The sequence below is a fragment of the Polyodon spathula genome, chromosome 12, assembly GCF_017654505.1.
Source record: "Polyodon spathula isolate WHYD16114869_AA chromosome 12, ASM1765450v1, whole genome shotgun sequence".
Lineage (NCBI taxonomy): Eukaryota > Metazoa > Chordata > Actinopteri > Acipenseriformes > Polyodontidae > Polyodon > Polyodon spathula.
The window spans coordinates 30291678-30314733 of record NC_054545.1 but is presented as its reverse complement, the minus strand read 5'-3'; positions in this window follow the sequence as shown (position 1 = coordinate 30314733).

Genomic DNA, 23056 nt, shown 5'->3' with positions numbered 1-23056 from the left:
AACTGCAGTACATTTTTTTTTTAAAAAGACCCAAAATAAGTATTTTTACACCGATGTGCATTTTGCACCATTTTTGTCAAAGTAAAACCAAACTTGCAATTTTCACACAACTATTGAAAAAAGGCAACCCAGAAAGTGAATTGCACCCTGGAGCCAAACACTTCTGATGAGTGGGGACCAATGTACAGTTAAGAGCAGCAGCACAGTTGCAGCCCCCACAGTGGGCTACATCCTCTGCAGCAGATGGGTTAAGGCAATGATTTCCTGGCACCACTCTGCCCTGCTCTAACCTTTGCTTGCCCCTGTGCCAGAGGCAGCACCGTCCACAGGGACGAGATTTTGAACACGCTGGCAAAATATGTTTATTTTTTTCCACAGATGCTTTTCGGCATCCCTTCCATGGCTTCAGGACTTTATGTAATGTATGACTAATTAGGATAATTTGTGTCATTTTTTTTCTTTTAATGCTGCCCATTAAAGTGAGGTATAGCAGGGCTACAGAATGGGGCATGGGGGGGGGGGGGGGGGGGGGGGGGGGGGCTTATTTGCAGTATTTAATATAATTACGTGTTGTTGTGCCTCCAGCTGCAGTAAAGTGAAAACTAGTCTCTCACAATCCTTGCAGGGGCCTCTCAGGCATTAACGTATCTACTGTATACTCTGCTATTGCACACGCCATTATCCCTCACAGATGGTGCAATTACTACTTTTTTTGCCACCTAGCGTTCTATTTCTTTGTCAAGAGGATCTTGACACACTCCTGACCTGGCTACACTAACAGGTCAGGAGGGGCGCTATGATCCGGAGGAATCCTTATGTGGTGAAGGGTATTAAACTTTGTGCGGGAGAAGCAGCTGCTCCTGCCCCGGCTCTCTCAAGCAGCAGGGGGCGCTAGGAATCCTTGTGTGGTGGAGGGTATTAAACTACGGGATAACAGCGTGGGCACAAAATAAAATTAAAATAATAAACCCTAGAGGGAAGAGAATTTGCTTTCTGAAGACCTTGGAAAACAAACCAAAGAAAAAAAATGTAGGTTTCTTAATTTTTCTGTTTGGGGAAACTGAAAAAGTACATATGCAATGAGCCTTAACCTGTACAGCTGTGGAGTTTGTGTAATGAGAGGTGACATGCCGCACACTACACACTTGTCAGGGCTGCTCCTTTATCCAATCAACTTAATCTAACATGTAGTGCAGAAGAGCAGATATCCCTGCACACAGACACACTGCATAAATGCAATCATTAGCAGACACCAACATCGTTGTGCGCAAAGCATATTTCAGAGCCGCATTTAGTGATGCAATAACTTTTAAATTTATCAAAGGAGAAAAACTCGGGCCAAAAAACACATCAGAGATACACTTAGTGCACAAATTGTTTTCTCATCTGTTCCATGGATTTAAAAAATATAGGCCTGTTCTAGCCCTAATAAATTATTCCTTAACGCAGTTGACTGATTTTCCCCAATAAGGATGACTTCCAGATGTGTGCTGTGTGTCGACTATCAGTGCTGGATTCACACTTCCACGATCCCTGTCATCCTCCAAAAACACACCACGCTGCGCTTGACCTGCCCTTAAAGATCTTGAGATTTCCTTTCAAAATGCACAGAAATACACAACAAATATATAAATATATAAATATGTGATGTGATATGATGTGATGTTTTTGTGTGGCAGTTTCTAAAGATGTTAATGGCAAAAATGCTTGATATATTAAATTGAAAGTACTTAACTCATAAATCATTTGATATAATTGTGTTTACTTGGTTTACATGTTTATAATCCGTTATTAATACAAATACTAAACTCATAAGATGCTCCGCAGAACACTCTATCTACTTAGAATTTTCGCAGTTTTTGCAGATTTTCACGCAGAAAATTTCCCAAATTGAGCAGTTAATGCAATAAAACCTAAAGGCGTGATGCTCTTTATGAGTTATTTAGTGTGAACGCTCTATATACATTTGGTATCTGCAACTGCCAGGGTTCTTTGATCTGCAGTACATGTTTTTTTTTTTTTTTTTTTTTTTTTTTTTCCCAAAGCTCTATTGAAAACTGTACAAAATAGGAAGGAAAAGTAAAGAAATACAAATAAAATCAAAAAATTTCTCTAAGCAAGCAGATATGTTGCTATGATGTTACTTTTTCCAGTAGAAATGGTAATAGACACCTTGCAAGATGTATTGAATTATTTCTTCGTTTTTATGCAGTGCTTGGTTTGTTAAAGTATATCTTTCTTCATGCACTTGCCTAATGACTGTATTGATGCACCATTATCACTGTACTGGGCTGGTGCAGTGCAATCCATCTGGATAATATTAGACCCGATTCCCTGGCATCACAACTTTAGCTGGAGTGAAAAGTTGGCATCTGCAGCAGTGACAAGTACATTGAACATTTCTGCATTAATCCACCAAGATTGAAAACATCACAAGGGAATCTGTGCAGACCACCCTAGCATCTGGGGGATAAAGGCAGGCAACCCCGCCCATAAAACATTTGAACCATCTCATACATGAGTGACCAGCAGACCATATGATGACTAGAACCACCAGGTTGTAGGTTCTGTGCTGTTACTGAGCAAGACTTACCCTGGAGGTCACATTTAGTGGTTAGACTAACTTCCAGTCCCTTAGCTCTAATATAAGCCACACTGCCTGCCAGATCTTCAGGTCTACCAGATAAAAAAAATACTATACATTCCAAAACTCTATCGCTAATTACAGTATACTAGTAGACTATTTTATAATTTGGGGGACCACTGAGTCACACTGCCTCCCTGTCACTCAGCTCTATATACTAGACCACACCGTCTCCCAGTCCCTCAACTTTAACCTCTATGGCACACTGTTCCTCTCAGGTACTTGAGTCAGTGCTTTGCTCCTCTGCTGCCCTGACAGCCCATCTTTGGCAGGTACAGGACCACATTAGTAGTTCACCTCTGTCCGCTGTGGCCTGGCGTCCGGTTATCCTCGGAAATGCAGGCTGTTGGCACAGTGCCGAGGATATTGCGTAATCACACTCTGGCCTCTGTTGCCAGCATCCTTCATAAGTCAAGGCTGCTGATTGGAGAGCCAAGAGGGGAATAACTCATGGGCTTTGACACCTGTGAGAGTGGTGGGGGGGTGGGGGGGGGTGGGGGGTGGTGGGGCCCGTGACCGACGTACGACAGTAACAGTTTCAGTTAAATGTAAATCATTAAATCATATTTGTTTAACAAAATAAGAAAAGTTAAATACATATTCCTAAAGTATCCTCTTCTCAGTTGACGTAATAACAACATATTTATAAATCTGAGCTACTCAAAACTACTACCTTCCACTGCAGCTTAACACTAACCAGTGAGTTACTCAAACCCACTACCTTCCACAGGGCAGCCCAGCACAGTGAACTACTACTCTATGACAACTAACCTACTGTAAACCAGAGGCTGTCTACAATGCTATTCTACCCCTCTCTTTGGAGGCTTGACTGACCCCTAGGGTTTGGAAAGGGAATGGCGGAGTGAATAGGCGGCTGGTTCTCTGCACGGTTTCTGTTGTATTTTCTAATCCCAGACATGATGATAGGATTTAGAGCTGCTTTAGAACCACTCTGCATTCCAGCTGTGGTCAATTCCTAGACCAGCTCCGGCCAAGCACAACAGCCCAGCCAGCGAACCTAGCCAACGGTTACAAACAGCCGCCCAAACAAACATCGGCCACGGAATATTGAGCAGGTAACCGGCGCGAACTAGGGGTTTCTCCTCAGTTATCCAAATGATTACACAAAGAAGAAAGAGGCATCGCAATATTATTCTTTGAAAAACCAGGAGCCAGTGGTGATGGGTGAGAGAATTGGAGGTGACAGCCTCAGCCTGGCCAGGGGTTTTATCGATCAAGTTGCTGGCCTTGTCTCTGGAATATTCCATAAATGTATAGACCAGGGACACCTCTGAGTAACAGGCAAGGTAGTTTTCAAAATGGGGCTTTGTCCACAAGCTGAAGTGACAGAAGAGAATGGTGTTAATTCCGTCAAGCAGAGATACTCAATTAGAGTTCTCAATGATCCACTTCAAGAATTACACATCAAAGGCTAGGACTGGACACATTATGTTATGAGGTGTAGGATTGCCATGAATAACCATCTTTAATGAAAATTTAGAGGTATTATAACCAAGGGATTAGCTTTCATTAACATAACAAATTCCTCAGTATTATAGTTCTATAGATTTTGTTTTTGTTTTTTCAGCCTTTATTAGCTCTGTTGCAGATATCAATCATTCCTGCTTCAACAGCATACCAGCTCTTCTCATGATACTTAAGAGAGCAGAAAGGTTAGAAAGGCTAACAAACCTCAGTAATTATGTCACTTTCCAGAAAAATCTGGCCCATGCCTAAATTGTATGCTTTATATACCACATGCATGTTCAGAGACAATGGTATCAACTATTATAATAACTATTGTTTCTATTATAAAAAAAAACATCAATATGACTGTAGCTAGTCCCTCCATTACCTTAGTAAGGAGAATGAGATTCTTTGTGATTAATGGGAGCTCCACCAAGTAAATTGTGCTTAGAGAGTAATTTACTGCATAGATTTATATTTTATTCAATAAAGGTGATTAATAAGGGAAAACGGATATGAAATTGGTGGTTAACGTACTGTGTTTGAAGTTCTCATAGATAAAAATAGTTGAGCGATCAGGCTTTGGTTTGTTGCATGGTGGATTTGTCTACAAAAACCTGTCCATTCCCTCTCTTCAACCCTTCTCCTTCCCTCCTCCCTCCTCCTATCCAGGCCATCATTGATTGTGGATGCAGCAGTGGGGTTTGGAGCTGTCGATACAGACAGGTTGTCTGTAACACGAAGAGATACGACTGACAGCATCCCGGGAAATCAATGGTTCATTAGGCAGACTGAGGCTCTCAAAGGCAGCGAAACCCACCTCCTAGTTTTTTTAAAGAGACAGCAAGGAGTTTGACTATTCACTGTTACTTGGAAAGGGATTTTAATTTTGCAGACATGGTAATTGCTGGGGAATGTCTAAAATCTAAATTAAATTCAATACTAACCTTAATTTCATTACTTTAGTTCCCAGTCTATGCCCCGATTAGCCTAACAGTAGGACATCCACAATCGGATCTGTTAAACCATCCCACAATGCATTGATAACTATAAGACACTCAATGATATATGTAGTAATACTAACAGAAGCTTGTACAATTCACTGACAACTGTTTTCCACTATAAATCTTTCTCGGAGACACTAAGAAAGACTTTTAGTCTCATATTATTCCTTAGGTATAAGAGTAATTCTAGGGGCTTGAGTCTGTTTCTTTATTGCTCTTCAGAGTCATTCCTAATTCCTCTTAACAAAAAATATCTGTTGTGCTTTGTATGGCGTGTCTTGCTCAATTAAAATTAGGGTTGAGACGGGTGTCACTTTGCAAAGTGGAAATCCATTTACAATTGAACTGCTTGATCAGTTACCAGTAATTGCTGTTACAAATCTTATAGTATTTTTAAAACTATTAATTTAGTCCAAATATATTGTGATCCATATACAATATATTGAACCTCAAATGTCTCCCTTTTTTTACCTCGCTGTAAAGTTAATTGATCTAGACCTCTAGGCTAAACAATGGATGGCCTCATTATAAAGAATGGTATTTAAATCATTAAGTTCAAATAGCTGGCTTGAGCTGGGAGAAAACCTAGCTTAGCCACAAAGCCAACCGGTACAACCCCAGCTCTGAGAGCCACGGACAACCCTACACTACCGAAGGAAGGGGCTGCAAGGCCAATCAAACTTCAGACCACCGCCCGCTCCCTTGCTAACACCTTTAGGTTATAAAATCAGCTGTTTTATTTTGCGTTACTTAATAATATAGTCAACTGTAAAACGGCCGTGATAAACCTTAATAAATGCTCAGCCAGCCAGCCTGCCTGCCCAGCTCCACACTTGGGAATATTAAAACCAGTCAGCTATTTGTTGATTCTGGCAAAGGGTACTGCATCACAAATACATTATGATCCTCTCGAAAATTAATATAAATCTGTAATCTGCCAGCATCAATAATTTTATTCAGTTCCCTGAGATGGCTTCTGCTGGTTGAAAGGTGTCTATAACATATCTGAATCGCGAAGAACAAACATTTCGAGGAGAGCATAACACCTCAGCAGGAGAGCAAGGGGGCGCAGCTTAAAAAAAAAAAGAGAGAAAAAAATTGCAACTGATTCTGAGCTGGTGATGAAAGCACTGGGGTATGGCAATTCTGGTCAAGACAGCCTAGTCAATCACAAACTCACACTTACAGCTGGAGGGCGAGACCAAAACTAAGGGACTGGGAGGCAGTGTGGCCTAGTGATTAGAACTGAGGGACTGGTAAGCAGTGTGGTCTAGCTGAATTATGAGGGTCAGTGTGGCCCAGTGGTTAAAACTGAGAGACTGGGAGGCACTATGGCTTAGTTGTTTGAGCTGAGGTGAGGCATGTGGAAATGTAAATGGTTTTGACAGTCTGTCAGAAGACAGCATATATGTGGTGGGTTTTTTAAAATCAAAACCACCCTGGTGAAATATTAATGTATATAATATTTTTTAAACAAAATAGGATACATTTCTAAATAATCTATTAAGTAGCGACAAAAAGAACCTCACCCCCCCCCCCCCTCTCTTTCCCTAATCTGTAGCAGATGGGATTCATTTTTTCTCTAAGTATTTCTGACAGCAGCATGGCACACAGTGAAAGACATGTCTCTCCTCTCATCTATATAAAGATGATATTTTGGCACCTGTGCCACATAGCAAACACCACACTGTGCCAGCAGTGACAATAGTGCCAGGACCATAAAGCCATACTTCTGTTAGAGACCCAGTTCATGCAAAATTAGTTTTATCTTTGGGGGTGAGGGAGAGTATATTAACCTGTCACCTCCACTAATACCACCGTAACTCAGACAGGGAACTTCCAATAAATATCAAATGTTGCACTGAATAGTGCAGTCTAGGTGGGAAGCTCAGTTGATGGCGATCTTCCCTTTAGATCAGAACTCAATAATTACCATACTAGCGCTGGCCCTAACGTGGACTTTTCATGTTCAAATATTCTTTCCAAATTTAAAAAAAAACAATATAATTCATACCGTATTACAGTAAAAATAAATAAATAAATAAGCAACCTAATACCCCATAAAATTCTGTTAAATAAAAAAAGTACACTTGTGTACAGTAGAATGTGTGTAATTTATTTCAGATGTCAATTATTCATCGGTTTCCTTTGTATTATAACTTTTAATGTCGCTTTCTCTCTTACTCCGGATTGCTCTGGAGTGTTTATTAAGTAGAATGTGACAGTCATTAAATATGAGCTCTCTTTTCAGTTGCAATGTAATTATGGCACTGCTAAACTACACCTTCAGTCTAACTTCACTTGAGTTATTTGTTCCAGTTAACACACTTTTCCTCCAGAGGAGCTGTAGTTGTTTTTTTATATTGCGTCACCCTTTTCCCTTGATGCAGAGCAGCCTTAATACATTACTAATACAATTAGCAAGGGCAGATCCATCACTGTCTCGAGGGCACTCAATCAGATTTGCCATTGACATTTTCATCTTGCAGGTACAGCAGTTACACTCCTGACCTTGAGGGACCTTCAGTTAGCCTGTAATTAGCAATTCATAACAAAGCCTGCCTCTCTCTCTCTCTCTCTCTCTCTCTCTCTCTCTCTCTCTCTCTCTCTCTCTCTCTCTCTCTCTCTCTCTCTCTCTCTCTCTCTCTCTCTCTCTCTCTCTCTCTCTCTCTCTCTCTCTCTCTCTCTCTCTCTTTCATATGTTAAAGCACAAGAAAGCATGGTAAATCACTACAGTGGCAAAGCATAGTAAAACAAATGGTTAACCATGATAGAGAACAGTAAAAGCATAGTATAGGAATGTTAATTCCTTCAGACACCCCACCAATCTACCAGAATACCAAATGGAGGACTGTGCACCTAAGTTGAAAGAAGCAGAGCAAGCTGGGAAAAAAAGCAAGGGTATCATCATCTCCAGGACCTAATGGAGTTCCATACAGAGTGTACAAGAGTGCTTCAGGAGTTCCACGAATCTTGTGGAAATTGATGAAAGTGGCATGGGAAAAACAGGTTGTACCAAGAGCATGGTGCCGAGCAGGTGTAGTCTTTAAACCAAAAGAAAAAGATTCTACAAGCATCAGTCAGTTTTGTCCTATTTCTCTATTAAACGCAGAAGGCAAGATTTTCTTCAGCATTATTGCTCAGAAATTGTCAACCTACCTGTTAAAAAACTGCATCATTGACATGGGCATTCCAGGTTTCCCAGGATGCTTAGAACACATTAGCGTAATCTGGCAACAAATTCAATCAGTTAAAAAGGAGAGGAAGGAGCTTCATGTGACATTCCTGGATTTGGCTAATGCATATGGTTCAGTGCCACATGAACTTCTTTGGGCAGCATTTGATTTTTTCAGCATACAAATGACAATAACAAATTTAGTGAAAGCCTACTTTGGAGATTTACAGTTTAGTTTTTCAACTTCAGAATTCAACACTACATGGCAATGCCTAGAAGTTGGAATAATGGCAGGATGTATCATTTCTACACTGGCTTTTACCATAGCAATGGAAGTAATTATTAGGGCATCAAAATGGATAGTGGGAGGAGAGCGCTTGGCACCTGGAATGCTACTACCACCATGGATGACATGACAACAATGACTACAACAGTAGCTTGCACTAATCGGTTATTGGGCAAATTAACCAATAACACTAAATGGGCACGAATGCAAATCAAGCCCACTAAATCAAGGAGCATCACTATAATTAAAGGTAAAGTAGTAGATAAAAGGTTCTCCATTAATGATGAGGCAATACCAACAGTGTCCGAGAAGCCAGTGAAAAGTCTAGGGAGATGGTACGACGGGGATCTAAAAGATACAGTTCGTGTGGGAGAAGTTAGACAGCAAGCAGTGGAAGGGTTGAAGAGCATAGACAGAAGTACTTTACTGGACAAACTGAAACTCTGGTGCTTTCAGTTTGGTCTACTGCCAAGACTGCTGTGGCCACTGACTGTGTACGAGGTTTCCTTGACAACAGTTGAGAAGCTGGAAGCTTTAATCAGTTCATACGTCAGGAAATGGTTGGGAGGTCCACACTGCCTCAGTAGAGTGGGACTTATGGTAAAGGAATACTGCAACTACCAGTCTCTGCTCTGACCAAGGAGTTTAAGTGCTCCAAAGTCCGACTGGAAATTACGTTAGTAGATTCACACGATAAATGCGTAAGGGAGGCAGCACCTGTGTTGAAAACTGGAAGAAAATGAGCAGCAAAAAAAGCTGTGGAAGATGCTAAGACTGCCCTTCGAATCGATGATATTATGGGGCAAGTTCAGCATGGAAGAGGGAGTTTTGGTCTCAGTTCAGCTGCTCCTACATGGTAGAAGGCAATCCCAGCTCAACGGAGGAAGCTGGTAGTCAACGAGGTGCAAAAGCAGGAGGAGAGGATCAGGTGTGTAAAGGCCGTTTCCCAGGCAGAGCAGGGAGAATTGATGAGATGGGAGAGTGTGGAACAACGCAAGACCGGCTGGCAAGACCTATGGACAATGGAACAGATCAGGATCAGTTTCTTCATCAGATCAACATATGATGATCTCCCATCAACACAGAACCTAAACCTCTGGGTGGGTGAGGATCCCTCATGTCCTTTATGTTCATCACCTGCAACATTAAGGCACATTTTGACAGGATGTAAGGTGGGTCTTAGCCAAGGACGGTTTAGTTGGTGCCATGACCAGGTGCTGCAATGTTTGTCCTTAGCATTGGAAGACAAGCGTAACCTGACCAATAAGTTGCCACCAGTTCCATCAAAGCATTAAACACGAAAGACAATATTCCTCCATCCAGGAGAGCAACTACCAAGAAAAGATGTTAAAATTAAGCCTCGCCCAGGACAACTGGAAACTGCTAAAGACTGGAAGATGCTGGCAGATGTTGATCAACGGCTTATTTTTCCACATGAGATTGCCACAACTAACCTTCGACCAAACAATGTCTTGTAGTTTGATGCGAATGGGGAGACAGCACTGTGTTTGATCCCACAGAGCCAGCATCGCAGCTGTTGTCTGTGCTGATGTGCTGGGGAGGCAAAATAAGCTGATCCGTGAGGCCAGCATTACACTTCAGCCATTAACACCGGGCAGAAGGATATCTACATCAACAGATGGAAAGAAACGCAAATGGATGGAGATACAGATGGATCACATTAGTTTACTGTAAAGCTACGTCTTAGTTGGTGCTTATCTTGGCGAGAGCCAAGTTCAAATCAGCATGAAGTTTTAACATGTAATGGAAATCTTAAAATGATAAATGTGTGCAGCATTTTTTTGCAAACTGACTTCAAGAAACACAGTGTAAACACTTCAGACCATAAGATCAGTAGCACATTGTATTAACATGATTAAAAAAATAGCAATGGAGTTTAGTTTCACAGGAGCCGGATCATGAAGTTTGGCTGTATACAATAGATCAAGCTCAAATTTGTAGTAGTACTGTACGCACTGTAGCAAGGCAAATTAACCAATGAAAATCAACTTTGGCAATTCAGTTGCTGTATTTCAAACTGTTGCTTTTATTCTTTATTATCCTTGGAAGTGCAACTATACTAAAGAAAATCGGTAGTAGTTTTTTTTGTTTTTTTAAATAGCCAAAGACTGAAATTGTTACCCGCTGAGTTACCTATCGAGTCACCTGCTGACCAGAGTGAAGAAAAGGATTGACGGTGGCAGCTGCTGTAAGGTAAATGAAAGTGACGATGAAGATCTGTCCCCCGCATGTACTGACATGACACCGGAGAGCTCAGGGGACTCCTTTTGAGAAGTGGAAGGCAAATTGTTTTCTGCTACAGGCTAATTCCAGCGGCTCAGTAGTCTGTTCATATTGTTCTGAAATCCATGATTTGGGACCCCATGTTATTGCCTTTTTTTGATACTTTATCCATAAAAAATAACAATAGCTGCATTTATCCAACATGATGGCAGATTTGTCAATGTGTGATTCCTAAAGATTATTTTAGCAGTTATAAATAACTTAGTGATCTTCTTAACTGTTTAAATTGTGTACGACAGATGTATCAGGGCCTCACGTGTTTTTTGTTTGTCTATTTTATCCCCCCCACTTGAAATTTGACAAATCACCCTGGACCTGTGTGTGTGCGTGCGTGCGTGCTCAAGTACGATTGTGTGTGGTCAAAGAAATCTGGCAACATAATATTTTTCTTTGGTGATGAAAAGGAAAACTTTGCCTGTCCCTGTGTGCTGGGTCCATCAGCTCCCCAGCTCTCTCAAGCGCACAGCTGCTGCAGTGATCAGCTCAGGGCTGCAAAGTGAGTTATCAGCTGAGCAGGGGCTCCCAGGTGGAACTAATAATGCAAACTTCGGGCTCTTGTGGAGAGGATTAGGCAGTACAGCACCTGAGATCCCTGATCCATTAGTCAGGCTCCTGTTTACCTTGGAATAGGCTGAGAAAGATAAAATACTGCAGCCAACTCTCATTAATCACCTGGTGGTTAGCTGTTCTGCTGAAGCCAAGGTTAGAGACAGGTAGTAATGTTTAGTTTAGAGGAAGAGACAGGTTAGAACCAGGGGAGGGAGGCCCCATGGAGAAGACAGGGACACGCTATTAAAGTCAAGAAGAATTTATTGCTAATAATTAGATGTGTAATTTCAGTACACTTCTAGTTAATTTTAAACAACTTAAATCGGTACATGAGAAAGTATACAGCGCAGTAGTGTTTGTACAGTTGATGTCATTGCAACAGAGAAACTGCTTAGCAGTGGTGCACAACTCTGTTCCCCTGTTTCTGAGATCTCCTAGTCTTTTTTCAGCACGTCTTAATTCAGGTCTTAATCAGTTAATTGTTTAATGTTACCTTAGGACTTTGAGGACCGGACTTGTGCACCCCTGCTGTACACTACCTGTCAACAAGAAGGACATCATTGAATGTGCATATATATATATATATATATATATATATATATTTGCAAGTAAAGTCAGGAACTTCTAGGTTTTATAAACCAAAAATTACATGAAAAAACTATGCTGAACCCCAGACCGAAATTCATTATATACCTACATATTGTATGTATTTATATTTATTTCAGCAGTTACCAGTAAGAGGTGTACGGAGCCTGGGGGGGAGAGGAGCCATACCCCCCCCCCCCACAATTTTAAAAGGGCAGACCTTAGGCCTATGTAGCCTATGCAACTGCATAGGGCCCTGTGCCTCAAAGGGCCCGCATAGTGCTTCCATTTGTTTTGAATTTGGATGCTCGCTCGCACCACAACACTGTCAAAGTTTTTTTTTTTTTCTTTATGTACATTAGGCTACTGTCACTTTAAGGAATTAACCCATCCAGGCCCCTGCCCAGTGTTGCCAGACGTACGATAATTATCGTATTTATATGATAATTTGGATCACTGTACGATAGATAATTTTTAAAGTTGCCAAAATGTACGATAATTAAGGAAGGTCCATGTACCATAGGTCCAAAACAAATTCATATTCGATAATGTTTTTCATCATATGTCATTGAGAGGAGACAGGAGACTACCATTTTAATCTCCTCAGTGATTGACTGTGGCTCCAGCAGGTTGTCAGTGATTCGATGGTTGTCTTTGTGTCGTAGCTTGTAGGTGGAGACATGCTTAAATGTGAGCGTGTGTGCTTCTAATAGCTGCGTATGATGGTAGGACATTATTTTCTCCATTATTTTAAGACATATTTGGAAGTTTAAAGGGTGAAATCTTAATCACTGAGGAGAACTCCGAGAGCAAGGTGCATTATCCAGGTTGTATTTTGATACTAGTAATATTATTATACATTATTGACACAGAGATTGACTGGTAAATGCAACCTAAAAATAGAGTTTACAGAGACATATTCTGCCTGGGAGTAAGAAAGAGGGGCAGAAAAATTCTCTTTGGCTCCAATCTTTCTTAAATTGTCTCCCAAATGTATACTATTGTTGCAACCATTTTGAAGGACATTTAGTATATATTTTTTTTTCCTATTATGTATAGATCTCAAAATACTTAATTTAGAACACTCCACAAATGTAGCTAACTACATTTAGGCATTATACAAATATGCTTACATGCAGTGCTTTGCACAGTATTAGTATCATACACAAACTCAAGGTTAACATCTAATTACAGCAATATGATAATATATTAAGGTCAAAATAAATAAATAAATAGATAGATAGATAAATAAATAAATAATGGTTACATTCACGTGATCTTTAAATTTTGGGATGTATGATAACTTTTCGTGAAATACAATAATTTTGATGCTCCAATGCGATATTTTCATTTTTCAGATCTGGCAACGCCGGCCCCGCCCCACATAAACATGGTGAAATATTTCTTAGGTATCGTTGTGTGGTTAAGCAGCAGAGCAAGCGAGCCCGTTAACAAACAACACAGACTTTACCTTTTGGAGACTGCGCGTCTGTACCCATTGCTTGCCTTCTGAAAATAGTATACTTGTGTGTGTAGGCCCTATTATAATTAGGGCTGAATTTTTTTCCCAGTAAAAACAAATGGCTTATTTCACAGCATCTGACGGTCTAAAAATAGGTAATAAGTAGATATTTTACGATTAAACATACTGTTTGTTAAAGTTGTCACATGCTAAATTATTATACAAATGTGCCTAGATATTTAAATGCTTACCTGAAAAACAGTAAATTGTAGAATATCTAGCAAATAAATAAATAGAAAATAACGTGTGTTGCCCAAGCAATAATGTAATTACAGTTGATTTGTATCTTCGATTTGTAAAAATCTACACTATTTCTTTATAACTGATATTTACGTTGTGGTTTAGTTTACTTCATTGTTTTGGCGCGCGGGGAAGTTGTTCATAGCAGTCGTGAACAGCAATTTAACAGCACCTAGTCCATGATCGGCAGTTTATATGTCACCCAGTTCAGCGGCAGACAGACAGGTAGGCTTTCAGAGTGCACAGCCTTTACGTTTGCTTTGAGATAACATTTTTTTCCTTTTTCTTTCTATGGACTACTTTTAAACTGGAACTATACGGAGCACTTGGATAATTAAAGGGTGGAAAAATTAATGCTTTAAGAAGCGATAACCAAAAATAAAATAAAACAGCAGTAATAGTAGTAGCCCTATAGTATTGTCGTTGTTGCTGTTGAAAACTTTATATAACCAGTAGACTATAAATATATAACCTGCTTCAACATATGATGTAGTTGTTATATTGTATTATAGAATAATAATAATAATAATAATAATAATAATAATAATAATAATAATAATAATAATAATAATAATAACAAAGTTTTGGCAACCAGACAAAGGTATAGCTATTTTGTTCAGTTGTAAAAGCAGCAATTAACTGAACTTAATGAAAGTACAAGCTTGGTCTCTTACATCAATAGTCTAATACAAGTGATATATCATCACCTGTTAAACTGTGTTTTCTGTTTCAGCCCTTTTTTTACATTTTAAACCCAAAATATATTTTTGTTTCTTTAACAATAGCTGTGCTTAAACTGTAATTCACCCTACAAAGCTATAATTTTATTAGCAGAGAGAGAGAGAGAGAGAGAGAGAGAGAGAGAGGGGTTCAGGGATAAAAAATTGGTTGAGGATCAGTGACCCCTACTGGCCAGGAGTAGACAAGCCAAACTTGGACTCACGTCCACGGTTCAGAAGCTTGGAACTGTTCCTTGCCCAGAGTGGACGAAAAAAGCAATTGGCTTAACAGAGTGAACACACCAATGAGGTGACATTTGAATTGGGCTTTTTAAATAGAAAAGCAGGGTTACAATGTATTCCATGTTGAAATCACCCTATGAAAAAAAGTGATTAGACAATGGAAAAATATCTGTGGCCCTATTAAAGTCATGCAATTTCTATGTTTATACAACAAACATTACTATGATTTATAACACTGTATTACCATAGATTCTTATCAATATACTTTAGTGTCTATGGTATAGCACACTAAAATACCTTTACCTTATTTTCGGGTGGTTCTTTTAGTATGCAGGACTGAACATTCCCACAGGCACCTCTGCTAGTTATCAACAGCTCTGACCTTGTCTTGGGAACTCATCCATAATGAAACCTCTTATAAGCAGAACGACACACACAGCAGTGCTTCACATCAAAGGATTAGGCGACACCAGGGGGAAGCAGGTCTCTGCTAATTATAGCCCCGAGCCACCCAAAAATAAAATGCTGTGAACACAGGACTGTTGATATAGTAATAATAATACTGAACAGAGTGAGAGAGTGTGTGTTGTGGTCCATGTTTTAAATGTCCGCATTCCAAGGGCACATTCCTTGTATTCCTCCTCCCAAACCAAGCCTGTGGCATCCAGCTCCATTTCCAAACACACTCCCCTGCCTCTGCCAAGCTCACAAGAATAGTCTGCTCTGTCCCTGTCCTCTCTGCTCTAAATATAGGCCCTGCTGGCATTCCAGACTGCATTGTGACTTCAAGAGAAGCAGGGCTGGCACACAGGCCGGGCAGCTTGTTACCAGGACCGCTTGGCATCCACATCCTCACTGTAGTAATATCATCTGCATCACAATCTCATAAAGATGGACTCAAACTGAAAATTATCAAACACAAATAGTTGTCATGCACCCCTCTGTCATTTGGTTTCAAACTGAATCCCCTTTATAGGTAAACACAAGAAGCTTGCCAATTCTTCCAACATATTATTTTTTCTTAAAAACATTTTTAGAATATCAATCTTATATTGGTCAATACTTCACACTGTATGTATTACCCTGACAACATATTTTCAAAACAAATCCTCTTGAACAAAATAACCAACAATAGGCTCCAGATTGTAATTCTTCTTATATCCAGCACATTTATTTCTAATTCCTGTGTGTCTCACCTGTGATCCTATGGCAGGCATTTGAGCAAAGGGAAGCTTGACTCTGCTTGCTGTCAGCACCAGCACCCCCCCTTCCTAACTCCCCCTCTAAATCCATCTCCTAATGCCCCAAATCTAATAAGCTTGCTGCAATGCACCAGACTTCCACCTTTTGGAAGTAACTGAAACCCCTCTCTGATCCAAGGAGTCAAGAGTGAGGCCATTTCATTACTGGTGAGAGAGGAGGACTGGAAACCAGGAGACCAGCTCCAGTGGTTAGAACATGAGAACAGTGAGCAGAGAGACCAGGTGTATTGGTCAGAGCTAAGGACTGGCAGCCAGGAGATAAAGAAAAGGCTCAGGACTGAATAAGGATGGATATTCTGGTCAGGATTATTGAGTTGTATTTGATGGGAAAAGAAGTCGTCAAACTGTTGAGCCTCCCAGTGTAATTGTGAGTGCTGGAAAGCCTGTGTACAGTGTTATGTGGAGAGGAAGAACCATCTCTGTCAGACATCTGTAATTTGACTATCTGCTGGCCCCTAGTGAAACTGAGTGGAGCTGCAGGAGTGTATCATATTTCACCAATACAAAACTAGTCTTCAGTGAAGCCCAGTGATTCCTGAGGGCTAGTAACTTTATTTGTATCCCTGCTATGTGGCTCAGGGGTCCGCAAGACCCAAAGGAGTGACATGTGTGAAACCCTTAGTGTCACACAACGCTGATTCAATAAAGCAGTAGGTATTGTATTGGGGTGAATAGAAAAGGGAAAGCACATTTTTGTTACAATATGCAGTGGATGCAATTATCAGTGATTCTATGAAGCACTTTTCGCTGCAGCTGAGGTGTAAAGATACTTGAGGTAGTACTGATGAACAAGCATCAAGAACTTTCACAGTATTTCTTTATAAAAAGTGTAAAATGCCTAACTATGAACATGCAGGCTGTTCCATATACCCCCAAATTATGATACCTTCATACTTATGAGTGTCCTTACTTAACTTCCTTGCAACTGGAGAAGCAGGTCTTTTAATTTAGAGTAAAATACATGACCATGAAGGAGAACCATACTCGTGCTTTGAAAATCAAAATATTAATACAATAGCAATGTAGTTAGACTGCAGGTAAACTTCTTCAGACATTATTTAGTGATGGAGAGGGGGCATTGGGGAGTTCCATCTGCCCCAAGGCACTTCACTGGCAGCACCCCAACACTATAAACCTGACATCTTTGCTTGGAAATGACTGCAAGATTGAGTCATCGATCTAAGCTCGGTATCGTATAGATTTCTTTGTTTTCATAGAACAATGACATCAGCTTTGGCAAATTGTTTGGTAGCTTAATACCTTTTCCAAAAGTAGCTAAAAAACTTGAGGAGAGATAAGAACAGGGGGGAACTGAGCATAGTAGAAAGAGACAGATAGGTACAGAGATAGACTGTAAAGATTTTAACTCTAGAATCCCCTACATAGGGCGATTTCAACAGTGTGATTCCCTATCCTTGAGTGCTATTACTGCCACTCTTCCTGACTCAATCTGGAGCACACAGTATGGTCTGGACCAGCTTGTTTCAGCCAGCCGATTGTTCTAGCTGCCAGTTCAGTTCCTCCATGAGATGCTGGGCTCTAAAGTGCATTGTAGAAGACATGTCATTGTATTGTGCTGTGTAACATGGAAGGGTACACAAAAAGGGTTCTCAATAAAACAAAGATAAAGGGACAGGTTTACTCTAGCTTAGAGGTGCATGTAGGAGCATGTTTATTTTTAGTTTGATGCATGTCTATTTCTAGTTTGCAATAATTTACACAAAAACTCATCCCAGAGGCTATTAGAGTTGAGTGCTGGAGATCCCCAGATTGCTGGTTCATTCATACAGTCCTGTGAATGAAGCGATCAGGGCTTCGCTGAGCTTGTGTTCCAAGGCAGGGCAGAGCTAGTGTCTGCGGCTGGGGGGAGAGTGGTGCTGGGCTACTCCAAGCTTGTTGTTTTTGACTCCAGTTATGGATTCCTGTGGTTGGGAGTGCTGGAGGTGAAGGAAGCTGGATTGTGGTGAGGAGGCCACACCCTGCAGCCAGGTCAGTGTACAGTGAGGATACAGTGTCCCCTGATCACAAGGTAAGGCATGGAACCTAGGTGTTTGCTTAGTACAAGCACTGGTAAAAAACATTTAAAAAATGGGCTATTTTTTAACCTTTTAGTATATTGTTTTTGCATATTTTTTACTAATTTCCATCCCTGCAGTGTAATTGCCTGTTGCACACAACAGTGCCGCTTGGGCATACCCAGGCTCTGACTAAATGGGAGCATCAGGGATTCTGCTAGTCTTCTAGTCTTGTGGTCACAGAACACAGTGTGCCAGGATGTGTAGTTTTCTGCCCCTCATTCCCTGTTCACTGTTACAATCAAAAAATATGAAGACCAAGACCATATTCCGCCAAGCTGTGCTTCAAAAACATAATTAAAAACCTCAGACACAGACGTTCACCATTTTGGCTTTATAGCCTTTGTCAATAAAAAGAGGCAGTATAGTTTGCTGTTAAACCTTCTTCAACAATAGCAATGTTAGTCTGTATTGATTTGCATTTTATTTAGATCACCAAGAAGACCATGGTCCACTCACAATGGGAGTGGTAGCAGCAAACAGGCCCACTCCTCAGGAACTGGCTTCAGCAGCACACAGGGATCAAGGACCCCACAGCTGCAATTTCTCAGGCCAAACTCAGAGTAATTTTCTAACAGTCTATCATTTCATGCCATGTTTACACTGAAACTGGGTGTGACAGTCACTCCAGGTTCTGCAGATGCAATGAAACTGGAAGCTCCTTTTTTTCTTTTGAGAGACCATCCCAACCCTACGACTGAGAGGAGGGGCAAGTCTGGGATTGAATGGAGGGTAAACAATTCCTCTTAAATAAATACTATTGGTGTACATTACACCCAAAACTTAACTCTGTGGATTAATCTGTCTGGAATCTGCTGGAGAAAACAACAAGTTACACAATTACAAGAGTGAATTGCAAAAGGATTAAATCAACTCAAGGTGGTTAAAAACAGGAAATGCATGCCAGTTGTTCCACCTGTCCTTTAGTGTTTAAGTTGCTTCCTTTACTGCAGCAACACCTCACGAGAACTATAATTCAGCAGGCCTCCTCCAATACCACCAACTGAGCTAATTGGCTTTTTATCCTCATGAGCTTGGCATGGGATGATGGTGAGCTTACAGCCTGCAGGTGTCCAATTGAGCTCACAGAATGCCTGTAGCACAGCTAATCAGTGACCAATGATTTTGCCTACTAAACCTGCATGCACTGCAGAGCCAATGCACCACTTCCTGTGGAATCCCAGGCAAAGAGTGGCACCTTCACACAGACAGAACGTGAACTGCTGCTCTGCTGAGCGCCGACTCCTTGTAATCAGGTCTGGTGGCTCAGCACTGCATGGGAAGGTCAAACCTGGCAGAGTGGAGCGGCTCGCTTGTGTTTCTGAGCTGAAACCCCCGTCTGCCATGTCAGTTCCTTGATTTTCAACCAAGATCCAGCAGCCCAGACTGACACAATTTAATCTTAATTTTTTTTTAAATCATAAGCTAAACCTGTGTTTTCCATCCACCACCCTCAACACTGAGGTCTGGTGTTCCGTTCCTGCCCCTCCAATGATTAAACCAACCCCGGATCCAACTCAAACCAAGTCCCATTCCTAATTTTGGGGGTATGAGAAAGGGACCCACCAGTAATGTTGATGTGGAAACACAAACAGTGGAGTTAACATGGCTCCTGTAGCACACATCTGCTGCTCAGATCAGGTATTGAGTAATTAATTTCACTTACTGAGATGATACTGGTAAATATACATGAGGTGCTTAGTTACGGTCTTAAATATGCTAATACTAATATGGCTGGTCAACTACATGCTTCAAACGAATGAGTGGTACTTGTGTGAGGAACAAGAACAGCAGTAACCCCAGCCTGACCTGCTTCAACTCAGACTGCCAAAAAAATGGAAAAAAACCTGAGTTCAATTAAAGTTTTTTTTCTATGAGACATGATGAAATTTCCTGAAAGAAAAGAAAGTCAATAAAATTCTCTCCCCACTCCCTCCATTCTCTCACCGTTTGGGTGGAAAAATAAATGACAGCCTTTTTATCTTGAAATTCCTGAGGTGCGAAGCTGGAGGCCCCAGTGTTTTTGCAGATGGAGAGGAGAGAGCACACACCCAGGGAAAAGCTGGAGGAATGAGCTGGCACCTGCTTCAAACCCGCGCACCTTCCTCCTCCCTCGCTCTGTTTGTTATTGCAGCCGGCCTTGCCACAGCCCGCAGCCTGGCCCAGCCCTGTCACACCATGGGAAAGTGGAGTCTCACCGCTCCCTCATTCATCTCACTAAAGCATTTCATTTGAATTCTCAATACTAAATATCAAGAATTCAATATATAAGCACAACCATAACTCATTAAAGTTACCAATAGCTTCACGACTAAAAACTAAGCAATTAAGCAGTAATCACAACTTCTAAAATCTCATACTGAAATACCACTTCTCTGTTTGAATGTAAATCAGGTATCAGGTGAGACATACATACAACATTTTTTATCCATCCTCCACAAGTCATTATGGTGGGATTAGCACAGGAACAAACAAAGCCTTATTTCCATATATGGGTCTTTAGCTGGCTCAGCGCTTGCAGAGAAAATGCAAAGACTTCCATACAGTACAGCATATTTAAATGTAAAGAAATCCTACTAAAACAGCGTTTCAAGTTACTTCTCTGAATCCCCCTCGGTGTAGATTCTGATACTCAAGAACTTTGTAGTAATGAATGTCCATACCAGGTTCCATTACTAGATTCAGAAGCAGTCATAATTACTGAATTTATTAATAATGTTACTGGGACACAAGTGATTCAACCATCACTGTTAGATTGTGGTAGTCTAATCTATGGGCAGCTCACTTGCTATATTTCTTTACCCCTGAATAATGATCCTCCCCACTTAAAAAAAAAAAAAAAATTAATTCCACAGGTACTGCTCCACCACAGTTATTGTCCATTTTCAACCAATGCAGTATGTCGAAGAAAGCTTTTCTTTTTTTCTTTTTTCACTCTGGTTGACAGTAATTGGGTAACATTTTGGGGTGCCACTCCTCTTGAGACAGCTTGCTTAATAAATATTGCAATTATCTATACAGGGATGCCCACAAGGAAGTGGTCCAGAACAGGTTGAAACTTGCACCAAATGTCCTACCCCAAAGCAACATTGTGAATAACTATCTTGATATTCAACAGTGGCAAAAAACAATTGTGTCATTCAATAGGAGAATTTGTATTAAATGTGGCCTAATAAGAGTAAAATGTCAAAGGCCTATATATAATTCACTTATGCGTACATGGAGGAAATCCCCCCCCCCCCCCCCCAAAAAAAAATAAAAATTCCTTAGTACATTTATTTTGGTTATCTATGGCACCAACTTACATGCTTATCTGTAAATCTGAGCACCAGGCACTCACCTTTAGAACCAACACTTACCAGACAAGCCCAGATATTCAATTTATCTCTAGCAGTCAGATGTGGGCATCTAGGATACATCTGCCTTCTGGTCTACACTGCTGCCTAGCACACTACCCACTGAACTAGTTAACCACATACTTTTCACATTCCATTCTACCATTGAGCCACCCAAACCCACTACCTTTCACACTGCAGCCAGGAAATATAAATCACTGAGCAACTCGATTATGCCAAACTATTTTAAGCCTATGTTGTATTGGGTCAAGTACACTGAAGGCAGCTGATTTCTGCCCAGAACATTATTATTATTTTAATTCATTCATTTTTAAAGCGTGCATAACAAGATGTGCTCGGATTCTTGTTTCCAAAGGTCATTTGCTAGCCAGGAATTCAAAGGCAATTCTAAGCCTTTAAACGTTTGTCAGGCAGCATTCGCGTACTGTTTTTTTTTTTTTTTTTCTGTGAACACACACACACACACAAACACATTAAATGTCACTCGTATGCAAAATTCTATTAGTTTGTATAATGCACATTACTTTAACAGAACTGGTAGTGCATCTTAATACAACCAAATTGTATACGCCGATGCACAGGAGGGGTACCTATAGCGGTTGTACTGCTTCAGTAACATATCTATTGAATACCTAGTGTACAAAACATTGCAAGATAATTCCTATGGTAGAAGTAGTATGAGGCATACAACATACTGTACACCAATACTAATCATTTTAATTAAAAAAAACACCACCACACTGAACACCCTCCCCCCCTCCAGATCATGTTATCTAGATGCAGAACTTGAATTTCTTCATTTGCCATCTTGATAGGAAAGTGTTGTATTAGATAATCTGTATTGAAAGAAGTATCTTGAAAACCCTCTACTGTTTGGGATTTTGTTAAATGCCCAGACAACCAAAAAAAGTTGAATGCAAACTGTGCAAGCAGCTGTTGATGTATCATGGAGGCACAACCAATGTCCAGGATCACTTGACAAGCACAAGTTCATGTTATTATTAATTGGATGTATTAATTAGTAAAATGTGACTAATCATCTACTTGGAACAACGACAAAGTTTTGTTTTGCCCAAGTCAGCTGCAATTCTTTTAATTGGCCACAATAAGGTGCTGCTGCAATGCAAGCTTACTGTATATCGCAAGCAGCATCAGTTACGTGTACATAGAGTGTGCATTTTTATTTAAATTATAACAGGATTACTGTTCTATACAATGTATTTTTTAAAACTACTTCTGAACGTTTTATTCCATTTATAAACTAGTAGTTATGGTGACATCAGTATTATGCAAATTAGTACCTTCAAAGGTTCAAACCGTTGTTCGGTATTGTGTTCTAAACCTTCAAAAAGTTAAAATGTAGCCTTCGTTACAGCTCTAGATTCTTTGCACGTTTTTTCTTACAGTAGATGAATTAATACAAGCTATTGTGCAGCATACTGGATACTTAATCTAGAAGGTCTTGAATTTGGGTATTGACTGATTCTGCGGTTTGATTAATAGCACACAACACAGGTTGAAATACCTTGCTTTGAAAAAATCGTCACAGTATATCCACTGCTCTAATGCAGCTTCTTTGGAAATAAAATTTGTTATGAATACTACATGGATCCAAGAGGCAAGTA